Consider the following 14972-nt stretch of genomic DNA (forward strand, 5'->3'; position numbering starts at 1 on the left):
GTCCCCTCCTTAGCCCCACGAAGGGTCCTCCCTGTGGGACAGGATGATGCCCGCAGGGGGGACCCCACATTAATGTTTTTTTCTTGACTAACTGCTATGGCAAGTACTTCGAGAACTATATTAAATAGTAGTGGTAAGAGTGGGCATCCTTGTCCTGTCCCTGATCTTACAGGGAAGGATCTTAGATTTTCCCCATTGAGAATAAAGCTTGTCATGGGTCTATGGTACATGGCTTTGAGGATATTGAGAAAAGTTTCTTCAATTTCCATTTTGCTGAGACAAAGACAGTCTACACAATGGGAAAGGTTATTCACACAATGCCCCTCTAGAAGGGGTTCATATCAAGAATATACAAGGCACTGGTTGAACTCCACAAGAAGAGAATATCCAACCCCATCAGAAAATGGGGCAATGAAATGAACAGAAGAAGAAATCCTTTTTCTTCTTCCTCAGAGAAGAAATCTTAATGGCCAAAAGACACATGAAAAAATGCTCTTTGTCACTAATCATCAGGGAGATGCAGATGCCTACTGGTTCAGCCTTTTTGGAAAACAATAAGGACACTTCTCAAAAAACTAGAAATCAGTTCCCACTTGACAGAGCAATAACATTTCTGGGAATATAGCCCAGAGATGCAAAAATGTACAGTAGAAATGACATAGGCACTTGTATGTCTATTGCAGCACTATTTACAAGAGCTAGAATCTAGAAACAACCCTAGTGCCCGAGAACAGACCACTGGTTAAAGAAACCTTGGTATATCTACACAAAGGAATACTATGCAGCTGTAGGAAAAAAATGAAGTCATGAAATTTGCATAGAAATAGATCAACATGGAGAGTATCATGCTAAGTGAAATGAGTCAGATAGACAGGGACAGACATAAAAGGACTGCACTCATTTGTGGGCTATAAAGTAACATAATAGGAGACTAACACCAAAGGATAGTTAAGTAAGGGTCAGGAGACAAACACTAAAAGATAGCAAAGTAAAGGTCAGGAGCACTGCCCCATGGCTTGATAGCCAATCTCATGCTCTAGGGGAAAAGGTAGCTGGGATGGAGAGAGGAGCACTAAATAAATAATGGTTGGAGGGATCGCTGGGGATAGTAGATGCATGTTGAAAGTAGATTATGGACCAAACACGATGGCTGCTTGTTACATGTATTGCAAACCATAACAACACCCAAAAGGACAGAGAGAGTAAGAGGGATTGTTCCTGCCACAGAGGCAAGAGGTGGGAAGGGGTTGGGTTGGGGGTGGGGGGAGGGATACTGGGAACATTGGGGTTGGGGAATGGGCACCAGTGGAGGGATGGGTGCTTGAACATTGTTTGACTGAAATGCAATCATGAAAGTCTGTAAGTCTGTAAATGTACCTCTCGATGATTCATTAAAATAAAAAAAATTAAAATAAATAAATAAATAAAAATTTAGAAGAGCATGTGATTGCAAGGCCCAAAATAAATCTAAACAAGGGAATGAGTAGACTGTGACTACAGGGGCATATGGGAGCAGATTATTTAGGAGCTTGATAAGGGGTTTGAACATTATATAGGTAGTGAGAAGTCATTTGAAAGTATTAAGTATAAAACAACCCACATTTTCTGTTTCAATATAAAAATGAAAATAGAAATAAAAACAGAATGTTAAGTAAATAAATAAATACAAAAGAAGTAAACTGGATTCCCCCCCACACCCATATTCCACTTTACATGCACTGAGGAGAAATAAAAACATAAAGACACAAATATAATTGCAGGGATTGGAGTGATAGCACAGCGGGTAGGGCATTTGCCTTGCACACGGCCAACTCGGGCTCGAATCCCAGCATCCCATATGGTCCCCTGAGCACCACCAGGGGTAATTCCTGAGTGCATGAGCCAGGAATGACCCCTGTGCATTGCCGGGTGTGACCCAAAAAGCAAAAAACAAAAAAACAAATATAATTGCAAAGGTGGCAGAGGAAAGTCCATCAGCCAGTGATAAATAAAATGCAACCTGGCCAGTGATGCTCAGGGGTTCACAACATGGCCGTACAATGCCACCTACACAGGAATGTCAGTCAACAACAAAAGGGAATGATGCTGCTCCAAGGCTGAGCCTGTCATGGGGTGACAGCAGGGTAAGTTGTGTGGTTCATGCCACTATTAACAGACCCTCCAAAACAGGCCTGACTATTAGCAAAGTGGCTGAGGGAAGGCCACAGGCCAAGGGCAGAGAAAAGACTGGAGAGAGACTGGTAATTGAAGGTGTTTCTTTCAGTGGGGGATGACAAGGTTTTAAAGTGAAATTGTGGGGTTCAAGAGACAGCTCAGCAGGCTACAGAGCTGGCTTTTCACACAGGAGGCCCAGGCGGTATTCCTGGCAGCTCTGAGTCCCCAAAGTGCTGCCAAATACAGATCCTGGAGCAGCCTGAGTGTTAGTAGGTGTGGCCACAGAACCAAAATAAATTAAACTCTGGTAATGGCTACACAATCTTGTGAGTCTATTTAAAAATTAAATTCTACACTTTAATTGGTGAATTAGAGCCCAATAAAGCTATTCTTAAAATGAAGGGCATGTATGTATGTACATGAAAGTGCTAGCAGTGAGGGACAGAGGGAAGGGATATGGCTCAGTGGCAGAGCACAGGCTTCTAAGTGTGAGGTCCTAGGTTCAACCCCTCGGATCACATATGCACACACACAAAATAAACATGTCAAAGAATTACAAATCTAAGAAGTGGAGTTGGAGTGATAGCACAGCGGTAGGGCGTTTGCCTTGTACCCTTCTGAGCACAGAGCTGGAGTAACCCCTGAGCATCACTGGGCAGCTGCCTTCCCTTTCCCTGGCCCAGCCACCTGGAGCTGACCTCACACCGGACCTTTTCCACCAATGCTCAAGTCAAATCAACAACCACGGAACATCTGTCCCTTCGACTAACACACTGCTACATTCTTCCTTGGGGGTTAGTGACCTGGGCACTTGTTCGTGCCCATTTTGAGAGTTGGCATTATTTCCCTTGAAATATAGAGGGGCCACATAATTTTCTTTCATATATTAAGCCTTGTACCCATTTTGGTTTGTGAGCACATGTGATACACAGCCTGAGGTAACATATTTACTGAGTCACAAAGTGTTTGCAGATTACACAAAGCTTTCAAAATTTGTGTTTTCTCACATTCTAGATTTCAAAGTTGCCAACCTGGTTATGTGGTGCTAATGAGAGGCTCTAATTGGAAGTTTCAGATTTCTTGATTAGACAAAAATATAGCCGGGGGGCAGCGACAGTACAATGGGTAGGGGGCTTGCCTTGCATGCGGCTGACCCCAGTTTGATCCCCAGCATCCCATATGGTCCCCTGAGCATCACCAAGAGTGATCCCTGAGTACAGAGTCAGGAGTAACTCCTGAGCACTGTTGGGTATGGCCTGAAGAAAACAAATAATCAAACAAAAACTTCAGTAAGGGCTGGAGAGATAGTTCAAAGGCCTGTAGAATTTGCTTTGCTTGTAGTAGCTCCAGGTTTAGTCCCCGGCACCCCATGGTACCCAGAGCACCACACCAGGAGTAGAAACTGAGCACCAGAGGAATGTGCCAAAAACACCCTAAGAGAGTACACATTAATCTATTTGGTGTTAACTAAAATCACGAAGTTTATTTTCTATGCATCCTTTACTGCTAATAAAGTCACAAGTTCTCTTTCAAACAGATGGGTCACTATAAAAGAATCCATAGTTCTCTCTAGGAATCTTCACCTGTTTCCTGAGAATGGGAAACGGCAAGGGTGTGGCCTCCCAACTGAACTATTGGGCCCTGATCTAAGCTCACAAGAGCCCACACAGGGTTCTCACAGGAGCTGCCTAGGGCTGGTTCCCTTGGATGATCAACACACTGAACTGTTCCAGCGATACTCGGCCAACTGGGCTGGACGGGCCAGTGCTAGGGCTGTTAGGATGTGGTGAATGAAGCATGAGGAACCAGGACTTAAAAATGAGTCCCTGTGCATGCAAGGCATGCAACCCATGACCACAGAGCTATCTCCCCAGCTCAGGAGTAGCCGTCTATCAAGTTTCTAACCACATTATTAGGCAATGTGGTTCCTTTGTCCTTTGTACCCTACATGGCAATGCTCAGCGCTTACTTCTGACTCTGCACTCAGGAATCACTCCTGGTGGTGCTTGGGGACTATATGGGCTGTCGGGGATCAAATGTGGGTGGGCCATGTCACAAGACAAGTCCCCTCCCCACTGTACTATCACTCCAGTCCCTGAAGAGTGTGTAGTTCTAAACTTGATTCATGTCGCAGAATGAGAATTTTATGAACTGTTAATTTATTTTTTTAAATTCTTTTATTGATTCACCATGTGGAAAGTTACAAAGCTTTCAGGTTTAAGTCTCAGTTATACAATGCTCAAACACCCATCCCTTCACCAGTGCACATATTCCACCACCAAGAATCACGATATACCTCCCCCCTTCCCCCCACCTCCCCAGCCCCCCACCCCGCATGTGTAACTGATAAATTTCACTTTGCTTTCACTTTACTTTGATTACATTCAATATTTAAACAAAAAAATTCACTATTATTGATTTGGAGTTTCTCCCCCCTAAAGTCGATCTGCTGAAAAGAAAGCATTTAGTAATTTGTTTTCCATTGCTGAGAATGAAGAGATATGAGGTCAGGAGGCCGCACTAGCAGCAGCATAGTTTTGGATTTCTGAATTTTAGTATTTTAGTAACTAAATCCAGATAAATGTCTGCCAGGAATCACAACATTGTAAGCTTGTACCTCTCAGCTACTTTATATTCCACATATGAGTGCGATCTTTCTATGTCTGTCTCTTTCTGATTCATTTCACTCAGCATGATACTTTCCATGTTGATCCACTTATATGCAAATTTCATGACTTCATGTTTTCTGACAGCTACGTAGTATTCCATTGTGTAAATATACCAGAGTTTCTTTAGCCAATCATCTGTTTTCGGGCACTCTGGTTTTTTCCATATTGTGGCTATTGTAGACAGAGCGGCAATGAACATGGAAATGCAGATGTCATCTCTACTATACCTTTTTGCCTCTCTGGGATATATTCCCAGGAGTGGTATTGCTGGGTCAAATGGGAGCTCAATTTCTAACTTTTTGAGAATCGTCCATATTGTTTTCCAAAAGGGCTGAACCAGTCGGCATTCCCACCAGCAGTGAAGGAGAGTCCCTTACTCCCCACATCCACGCCAACACCGGTTGCTTTTGTTTTTTGGGATGTGGGCCAGTCTCTGTGGTGTGAGATGATATCTCATTGTTGTTTTGATCTGCATCTCCCTGATGATTAGTGATGTGGAACATTTTCTCATGTGCCTCTCAGCCATTTGGATTTCTTCTTTGGAAAAGTTTCTGTTCATTTCATCACCCCATTTTTTGATCGGGTTGGCAGTTTTCTTCTTGTGGAGTTCAACCAGTGCATTGTATATCCTTGTTATCAGCCCTTTATCGGATGGGTACTGCATAAATATCCTTTCCCATTTTGTAGATTGTCTTTGTATTTTGGTCACTATTTCTTTTGAGTTGCAGAAGCTTCTTAGTTTGAGATAGTCCCATTTATTTATCTTTGTTTTCACTTGCTTGGCCAGTGGCGTGTCAGCTTTGAAGATACCTTTGGCTTCAATGTCGTGGAGGGTTTTGCCGACCTTATCTTCAATGTACCTTAGGGATTCTGGTCTGATGTTGAGGTCTTTAATCCATTTTGATCTGATTTTTGTACATTGTGATAGATGGAGGTCTAAGCCCATTTTTTTTCATGTAGCCATCCAGTTTTGCCAGCACAATTTGTTAAACATGCTTTCCTTGCTCCACTTCACATTTCTTGCTCCCTTATCAAAGATTAGATGATCATATATTTGGGGGTGTATGTCAGAGTATTCAACCCTATTCCATTGGTCTGCAGCTCTGCCTTTGTTCCAGTACCATGCTGTTTTAATGACTACCACTTTGTAATAGAGTTGGAAGTTGGGGAGGTTGATTCCTCCCATTTTCTTTTCCCCAAGGATTGCTTTAGCTATTCTTGGGGGCTTATTGTTCCATATGAATTTCAGGAGCGCTTGCTCCATTTCTTTGAAGAATGTCAAGGGTATCCCTATAGGGATCACATTGAATTTATACAATGCTTTGGGGAGAATTGCCATTTTGACAATATTAATTCTTCCAATCCATGAGCAGGGGATGTCTTTGCATTTCTTCGTGTCTTCTTTTATTTCCTGAAGTAGTGTTTTATAGTTTTCATTATACAAGTCCTTTACCTCCTTAGTTAACCTGATTCCGAGGTACTTGATTTTTGAGGCGCAATTGTGAATGGGATTGCTTTTCTCAGGTCACTTTCTTCTCTCTCATTATTTGCATATAGGAAAGCCATGGACTTTTGGGTATTGATTCTATAGCCTGCAACTTTACTGTACGAGTCTATTATTTCTAGGAGTTTCTTGGTAGAGGTTTTAGGGTTCTCTAGGTATAGTATCATATCATCTGCGAATAGTGAGAGCTTGATTTCTTCCTTTCGTACTGAATGCCCTTAATATCTTTTTCTTGCCTAATCGCTATTGCAAGTACTTCCAGTACTATATTGAACAGAAGTGGAGAGAGTGGGCATCCTTGTCTCGTCCCTGTTCTTAGAGGGAAGGCTCTTAGTTTTTCCCCATTGAGGATAATGCTTGCCATAGACTTGTGATAAATGGCTTTGACTATTTTGAGGAAGGTCCCTTCTATACCCATTTTGGCGAGTGTTTTCATCATAAATGGATGCTGGATCTTGTCAAATGCTTTCTCTGCATCCTATTGATATGATTATATGATTTTTATCTTTTCTTTTGTTGATATGATGGATTATGTTGATTGATTTCCGGATGTTAAACCATCCTTGCATCCCCGGGATGAATCCCACTTGGTCATGGTGTATGATCTTTTTGATGAGTTGTTGAATTCTATTTGCTAATATTTTGTTGAGGATCTTCGCATCTGTGTTCATCAGGGATATTGGCCTTTAGTTTTCTTTTTTTGTGGTGTCTTTGTTTGCTTTTGGTATTAGGGAGATATGAGCCTCATAGAAACTGTTTGGGAGCGTTTCTGTTTCTTCAATTTCCTGGAAAAGCTTGAGAAGGACTGGCAAAAGGTCCTCGTTAAATGTTTGGAAGAACTCGCTAGTGAATCTGTCTGGACCTGGGTTTTTGTTTTTGGGAAGACTTTTGATTACCATTTCAATTTCCTTGATGTTAAATGGACTATTCAGGTACTCCCAGTCTTCTTGGTTCAGCCTTGGGAGATTATAGGAGTCGAGGAATTTATCCATTTCTTCTAGGTTCTCTTGTTTCGTGGCATAGAGATTTTCAAAGTAGTCTCTGATGATCTTTTGAATTTCATTGGTTTCTGTTGTGATGTCCCCCTTTTCATTTCTGATTCGGCTTATAAGGGTTCTCTCTCTCTCTTTCTTTGTGAGTCTTGCTAGTGGTTTATCAATCTTGTTTATTTTCTCGAAGAACCAGCTCTTGGTTTCAATTGATCTTTCGGATTGTCTTTTGGGTTTCCATGTCATTAATTTCTGCTCTAAGTTTTATTATCTCTTTCCTTCTGCCTGGTTTGGGCTCCTTTTGTTGGTCCTTTTCTAAGGTCTTGAGCTGTGAAGTCAAGTTATTTATGTGGGCCCTTTCTTCCTTCCTGAGATATGCTTGCAGAGCTATAAATTTTCCCTTTAAAATGGCTTTAGCTGCGTCCCACAGGTTCTGGTAGCTCGTGTCTTCATTCTCATTTGTTTCTAGGTACCTTTTGATTTCTTCCTTGATTTCCTTCCTGACCCACTCATTGTTCAATATCGAGCTATTTAATTTCCAGGTGTTTGATTTGGTTTTCTGCATCTGTCCACGATTAAGTTTTATCTTCAGTGCATCATGGTCTGAAAAGATAGCTGGTACAATGTCAATCTTGTTGATTCTGTTGAGGTATGCTGTGTGGCCCAGCGCATGGTGTATTCTGGAAAATGTTCCATGTGCACTGGAAAAGAATGTGTATTCCTTTTTGGGGGAATATAAAGCCCTGTATAGATCTATTAGCCCTCTCTCTCTATTTCTTCCTTCAAAGCCAGTATTTCCTTGGTGAGTTTTAATCTTCTTGATCTGTCCAGAGGAGACAGTGCGGTGCTGAAGTCTCCAACTACTATTGTGTTGCTCGAGATGTCCTTCTTAAGGTCACTTAGCAGCTATTGTAGGTATTTAGCTGGTCCCTCATTGGGTGCGTAGACATTTAGGAGTGTGATTTCTTCCTAATGTACACATCCCGTGATTAATAAAAAGTGCCCTTCACTATCCCTTCTAATCTTTTTCAACCTGAAGTCTATGTTGTCCAATACTAGTAAAGCCACCCCAGCTTTCTTGAGGGAGTTGTTTGCTTGCAGGATTGTTTTCCATCCTTTGACTTTGAGTCTGTGTTTGTTCTGGCTATTCAGATGTGTTTCTTGCAGGCAGAAGAATGTTGGGTTCAATCTTTGAATCCATTTTGCCAGTCTGTGTCTCTTAATTGGTGAATTCAGACCATTGACATTAAGGGAGATTATTGTTATGGGATTTTGTGCCATCTTTGTGCAAGGGTTTGTTGTGCTTGTAGGGGTTGTTCTTGTCTTACAATAGTCCCTTTAGTGCTTCTTTTAGGTTTGGTTTTGAGTCTATGAAGTTCCTGAGCTGTTGTTTATCCCCAAAGTAGTGTATGATTCCTTCTAGTTTGAATGAGAGTTTAGCCGGATAAAGTATTCTTGGTGAAGCGTTGATTTCATTGAGTTTTTTCACTATATCCCACCATTGCCTTCGAGCTTGGAGGGTTTCCTCTGATAGATCTGCTGTGAGTCTAAGAGGTGCTCCTTTGTATGCGATTTCCTTCTTGGACCTTGCTGCTTGCAGTATTGTGTCTCTCTGGATGATGTCCATCATTGTAACTATGATATGTCTTGGGGGTTTTTCTGTTAGGATCTCTTTTAGCTGGCACTCTTCGGGCGCCTTGAATCTGGATGCCCGCATTGTCCAGCTGTGGGAAGTTTTCCACAATGATTTGTTTGACTGTGTCTTTTTCGTTGGGGTTGGTTCCCTGTAGTTCTGGTAGTCCAATGATTCTAATGTTGTTCCTCTTGAAATCATCCCCTAGGATTCTGATTCTGGCTAGAGCTATTTTGAAGTCTCTTGCCATGGTTTGTTATTGCCTATAGGCCTCTTGCAGCTCATCTTCAAGCATACTGATTCTGTCTTCGGCTGCAGTCATCCTATTGTTGAGGGCAGCCAGAGAGTTTTTGATTTCATGTACCGAATCCTTCATTTCTTTTTGAAGGTCTTTTATTTCTGCTCTCATTTCTTCCCATATTTTGTCGGCTGTCTGTTGTATTGCTTCTGCCAGGTCTTCCTTGAAGTTGTCCATCTTTGCATTGAGTTCATTGAACATGTTGAGGATTTCAACTCTGAATTCTTTATCAGAGAGGTCAAGTTTGTAGGAAACGCCCATTGAGGTTTCCGGACTCCTTTGATCGTCCTCTGCTTGCAATGGGGATTTTTGCTGTTTGTTCATGTTGTTGTGGTGGTATGAAAGAGGTCCCTTGAAGATGAGTATCCCTGTTTCCTTTTGTTGCGAAAAAGGATTGTGGATAGGCTCAATTAATAGTGGTTGCCTTTTTACTTGCCGGTTGTAGAACCTGGTCTCCTACTGAGATGTTTCCTTCAATCCTTATGTGAAGTCTTGTGTTTTATTGTCCTACTGCTTGCGAATAGCTAGGATGTTAGTCTTGGATAGGATGTTGGGGAAAGTATCTGCCACCGTGTCAGTGGTGGCTGGCCGGTATTGAGGCCACGCCCACTTTTCTTAGGCCACGCCCCTGACGATTAGGCCACGCCCCTTACCCACAACCCTACAGTGGTCAACGGGCTGGGGGTGGCTGTCTGGAGGGGAGGGAAGCCTGGGGTGCTCAGGGCCGCAGAGCAGGCTGGGTCCAGAAGGGCGGGTCAAGGGAGCGTCACAGACCTTTGCCGGAAGACAGAACTTGGCCAGCAGTCCGGAGGGGAGGGAAGCCCGGGGTGCTCAGGGCCGCGGAGCAGGCTCATGAACTGTTAATTTAATATGGACTCAGGGGGAAAAAAGGCACAGTGAGCAAAGTGTCTTGCCTTAGGAAAGTGTCTTGGCACAGATGAGCCTCAGCACGGAGTCTGTGGTCAGATGAGCATTAGCTTCCCCCCAGGGCTGATATGAATTGACAGGACACACCCACAGGAAGTGTCCAGCACTGTGTCTGCCTCATCTCCTCGACTCACACACAGAAACACGGGCTCCATCATTGCCAGGCAATGAATCCCAGCACTGGGCGGGGACCCAGGGCAAATGGGGGAAAGGCAGGGACCACTCAGAGTCACTAGCTGAGACATTTCATGGGGCCCTTCCGCCTCGCCCAGAGCTTGCACGACTCACTGGGCTTGTGGGTGAGGGAACCTCTGGTTCCATCCTCCTGAGGATCTGGCTGGCGGCTCCCCTGGCGGGCTGCGCTGGTCAGCTCGCCCACCGGACTCAAAGGCTGCTGGCATGGAGTGCTCCCTGCAGAGACAACAGGAGCAGTTCCCAGTGGTGGAAAGTCCGGGAGCCACCGTCTGGAGAAGCACGGAATTATCAAATGCTTCCTTTCCAGCAGGTCTGACATCAGGGGGCGGGGGGTCTCCAAAAAATAATAGTGAGTTTTTTGTTGAAATATTGAATGTAATCAAAGTAAAGAGAAAGTAAAGTGAAATTTATCAGCTACACAGGTGGGGTGTGGGGCTGGGGAGGCGGGAGGTGGGGTGGAGGGAAGGTTTACTGTGGTTCTTGGTGGTGGAATATGTGCACAGGTGAAGGGATGGGTGTTTGAGCATTGTTTAACTGAGATTAAGGCCTCAGTTAACTTTCTACATGGTGATTCAATAAAAAAATAAATAAATGAATTTTTTAAAAAAGAAAAGGCTGGGGCAGGCAGGACTGAACTGATGTAATGGGGTGTGGACGGGGCGGCACAGGGCTTGCTGCTTCCTGGTTTACTTGGCAGGTTGGCACAGAGTCCATCTGGGCTTTGCTGAATTCTGACAACACCTTTGGAAGTTTTAAACAAAAAAATACCCTGCGTGACAAGTTGGACTGCCCACTAGGATGCCCACCGCGGAAATCGTAAGTAGGGAGATATGCTGCTTTGTGATCTGAGCACAGAGCAAACACCTCTCTTACCCTCCCCATGGGGACAGGCCTCCTCCCCCACAGTCCCTCTGCTCCCTCAGCACAGAGGGCAGCAGGTATGAGAGCTGAGAACCTCAGGCAAAGGAAGCTGACAGAGCAGAGACAAAGGATGAGATGGGAAGGGGAAGTAAGTACCTTTGAACTCCTAAGCAGCCTAACTGTGGGCCTGCAGTTAGATCAGCCATTGATCAGAAGCCCAGGCCCCAAGACTCCTTCCTGGGACTTGGAATTTGGTCACGTGGGGACCCATTTTATTCTCAGAGCAGTGAGGTGCTGCTGGTTTACCTCTATGCTGTGGGGACAGAGTGCGTTCAATCCCTGAAGTCTCTGAGCCCATGGGCTCAAGGCTTGTCATGTGGCCACAAGTACACACATGGGGGGGGGGGCACCACTCAGTCCCCCTCAGGGGGTTTGAGCAAGGCCTGCTCTCCTCTCCGCATGCTTCTGGGGCCACAGGGAGCCAGTGTCCCTGTCTCTGTGGACACACACACTTACACATTCAGGCACACGAGTCTCCTTCTTGGCCTTCTGGAATGGGCACTAGGCTTGTGTTTTCTCCTCCCTTGTGGAGGTTTCTCTTGTTGCAGGGCCAAGAGACAGTAGCCTAACAGTGGCCCACATCTGCCCCCGTGGCTGAGAGTGCAAACGCCCAAAGGTGGGCTCATGGGAAAGAAGACTTTTATCTGATAGTCTCCTAGCTGAGCTTTACTCTGACCTACCTTCATGAATCAGATCTTTCAAAACATCCTAGTCAAGATGAGGTGACTAGAGGCTAGAGTGACAGCACAGTGAGTGGGGCATCTGCCTTGCACATGGCTGACTTGGGTTCAATTCCTGGCACCCTAAATGGTCCCTCATGTGGAGTGATTCCTGAGCACAGAGCCAGGAGTAAGCCTTGTGCATTTCTGAGTGCAGCCAAACAAAAGCAAAACAAGACAAAACAAAGGTAAGAGGGGATCACCTATACATTTATGGTCAGCTTTTTAATCAGGGGCACCAAAATATCTGGATGCCAATATTTTTATTGTTGTTAAAAATATTTTGGTTCTGTGCTGCTGAAGTTAAACCAACAGGAGGGTTTGGAGTGATAGTACAGTGGGGAGGGTGTTTGCCTTTAGTGTGGCCAACCTGGGTTTGATCCCTGGCATCCCATATGGTCCTCTGAACACTGCCTGAGTGCAGAGTCAGGATTAACCCCTGAGTACCACTAAGTCTACCCCACCTCCAAAATAAATAAATAAACAAATAAAACCTAAAAAAAGGGAAAGACAAAAAGGAAAATTTCAAAACAAAGTTTAAGAAAGTTCAGTTAGGGAGGGTAAGGGTGAAATGTTCCTGGGTCTATTTTTATGTTGTAGAGGAGGATTTTCAAAACATTTTCTACTTGGCCATTTTTGGCGGTTTTTTGTTAGTTTGTGGGCCACACCTGGCAGCGCTCAGGGATCACTCCTGGTATGTTGAAGTTCAAGCCTGGATTGGCTGCAAGGTAAGAGCCCTACCAGCTATACTATCTTGTCAGCCCAACTTATATGTTATTAACAGAAATTATATAGTAAATGTTGATGAAAATCTTAAAACATTAAAACATATACTCCACGGGCTGGAGAGACAGTACAGGAAGGGGTTAATACACTTACCATGTATGTGGCCAATCCAGGTTTGATCCCTGGTACAACAAGGCCCCCCAATATCACTGAGGACAGAGCCAGAAATAGCCCCTGAGCAGGGGAGGGTGTGGCACAACACCCTCCCCTTCCCCTGCTGTGCATTTGTGTGAGTGCTCCCAACTTCTTAGACTGCAGCTCATGAGCCCTTAGGGTAACTCACGGAAACTGAATGTGAGAGGGTTGTGAGCATGTGGGCCACAGGAGAGTTATTATTTTGGGGGGCTCACCTGGCGATGCTCAGGGCTGACTCCGGGATCTGAGCTCAAGGATCACACCTGGCAGGGTTCGGAGGAACTGTAGAAGGTGCCAGGGATCAAACCTGGGTTGGCCATGTGCAAGGCAAGTGCTCTCCCTTGCCTTGAGAGATATTCTATCTCTCCGGCCCAGGAAAAGGTTCCTGAACTGAACACTAATTCAAAAATCAAGCTCCTCACGAACCCGAGGTGCTTCTGGCAGCACTTGCCCAGGGTGGCATCTCAGGAGCCAAGAGGGGCGGCGAGTGGAAAGAGTGTAAGAGGCCCCCTGTGTGCTCTGGAACATGGCACTGCTGGGATTTCCCCCCACAGCGATGGCCCCACCCCCACCCCATTTCTGCAGCACCTCCCCAAAGCCAAAGCTCACTTGTCGGTGACAGCTTTCAGGAGGGTCCAAAAGGCAGGCTGCGGCGAGTGCTTCCGTTGGGCACGCTTCTTCCTTTTGTCTCCCTCCTTGGCGAGGATGTGCTTGGTGTGCAGACAATGGATGAATATGGCCTCCAGGGCACTGTACACGGTGTTGGCATCAGTTTCCTCACTTGTCACCACCGCTTCCCAGGACACGTACTGCTTCTGCAAGGCCTTCATGGAGCCCACAAGCCCCTTCTTGATGACCTGGAGGGCGGCGCGGACAAACACCAAGTTGGTGGCACCCCTCGGAATGCCACTCTGTCCTCCACCAAACATGGGATGGGGCACACCAACACCAATGCTTTGTCCTGCTGAACTACCAAACTAGCACCACCTGTTCGAACTAGCTAGAGGCACAGAAGGAAAAGTCACACATACACACCACTCAGAGGAAGCCGCTGTTTGTAAGGTTGTTTTTATGCAATAACATTTGCATACCTACGTATTTGGATATGGGGTGGGGGAGGCGGATTTCAGGAGGCCCAGGCGCCCCTTCAGTGATTCTCAGTAGCTGGCATGGCAGTTCAGTGTGAGGGCCAAAGGGTCTCTGCTACCTGTACTGTGCAGTGCTGGGCATTAGCTGGGTCACCCCCGGATTCTGGGGGCCATCAGAGCCATGCCCACTGATGCTGGGAGACCAAGTGGTGCTAGGGATGAAACCTAGGTCAGGTGAACACTTAGAGTGTGCCCTAACTGCTATACTCTCTCCTGGTCCCAAGTAGCAATTAAAAAGTTTTTCAGGGACTGGAGCGATAGCACTGTGGGTAGGGCGTTTGCCTTGCATGCAGCCAACCCAGGTTCAATTCCCAGCATCCCATATGGCCCCCCTAGCACCGCCATGAGTGATTCCTGAGTGCATGAGCCAGGAGTAACCCCTGTGCATCGCCGGGTGTGACCCAGAAACAAACAAAAAAAAGTTTTACAAGGGACAGGGAGCTATGCAACAGGAGGGGCATAAGCTTCACAGTAAAAGGCTTGGGTCCAGCCGAGCACCACCAGGAGTAGACCCCAACTCCCACCCCCTACACCCAGACAGGAATAGCCCTTGAGCACCACCTGTGTGGCCCCACCAAATATTACCCAACAAAATGTTTTTTATGCTTCCTCTTACCTAAGCTTCCAGAAAATGGGCTGCCAGGATTACGTCAGCACATGTAGTGGCATCAGGGTTTGGACTTGTGGCCTCAGGGGCTTGTGGCCTCATTCAGGCTTTAAGCCACTGCACCACCTATAGCCCCTGGTGTTTTTTTTTTTTTCTTAAACAAAGGCTATTCCTGCTATGCATCATTGGGTGGGCCTGAGAATGTTTTGGGGAAGCAGTGACTGGGCTCAAAATCAGGGCCTTAAAGACAAGAGCTTGGCCACTGGCCACCTTCTCTATTTCTGAAA

This window comes from Sorex araneus, chromosome 7 (assembly GCF_027595985.1).
Source record: "Sorex araneus isolate mSorAra2 chromosome 7, mSorAra2.pri, whole genome shotgun sequence".
Lineage (NCBI taxonomy): Eukaryota > Metazoa > Chordata > Mammalia > Eulipotyphla > Soricidae > Sorex > Sorex araneus.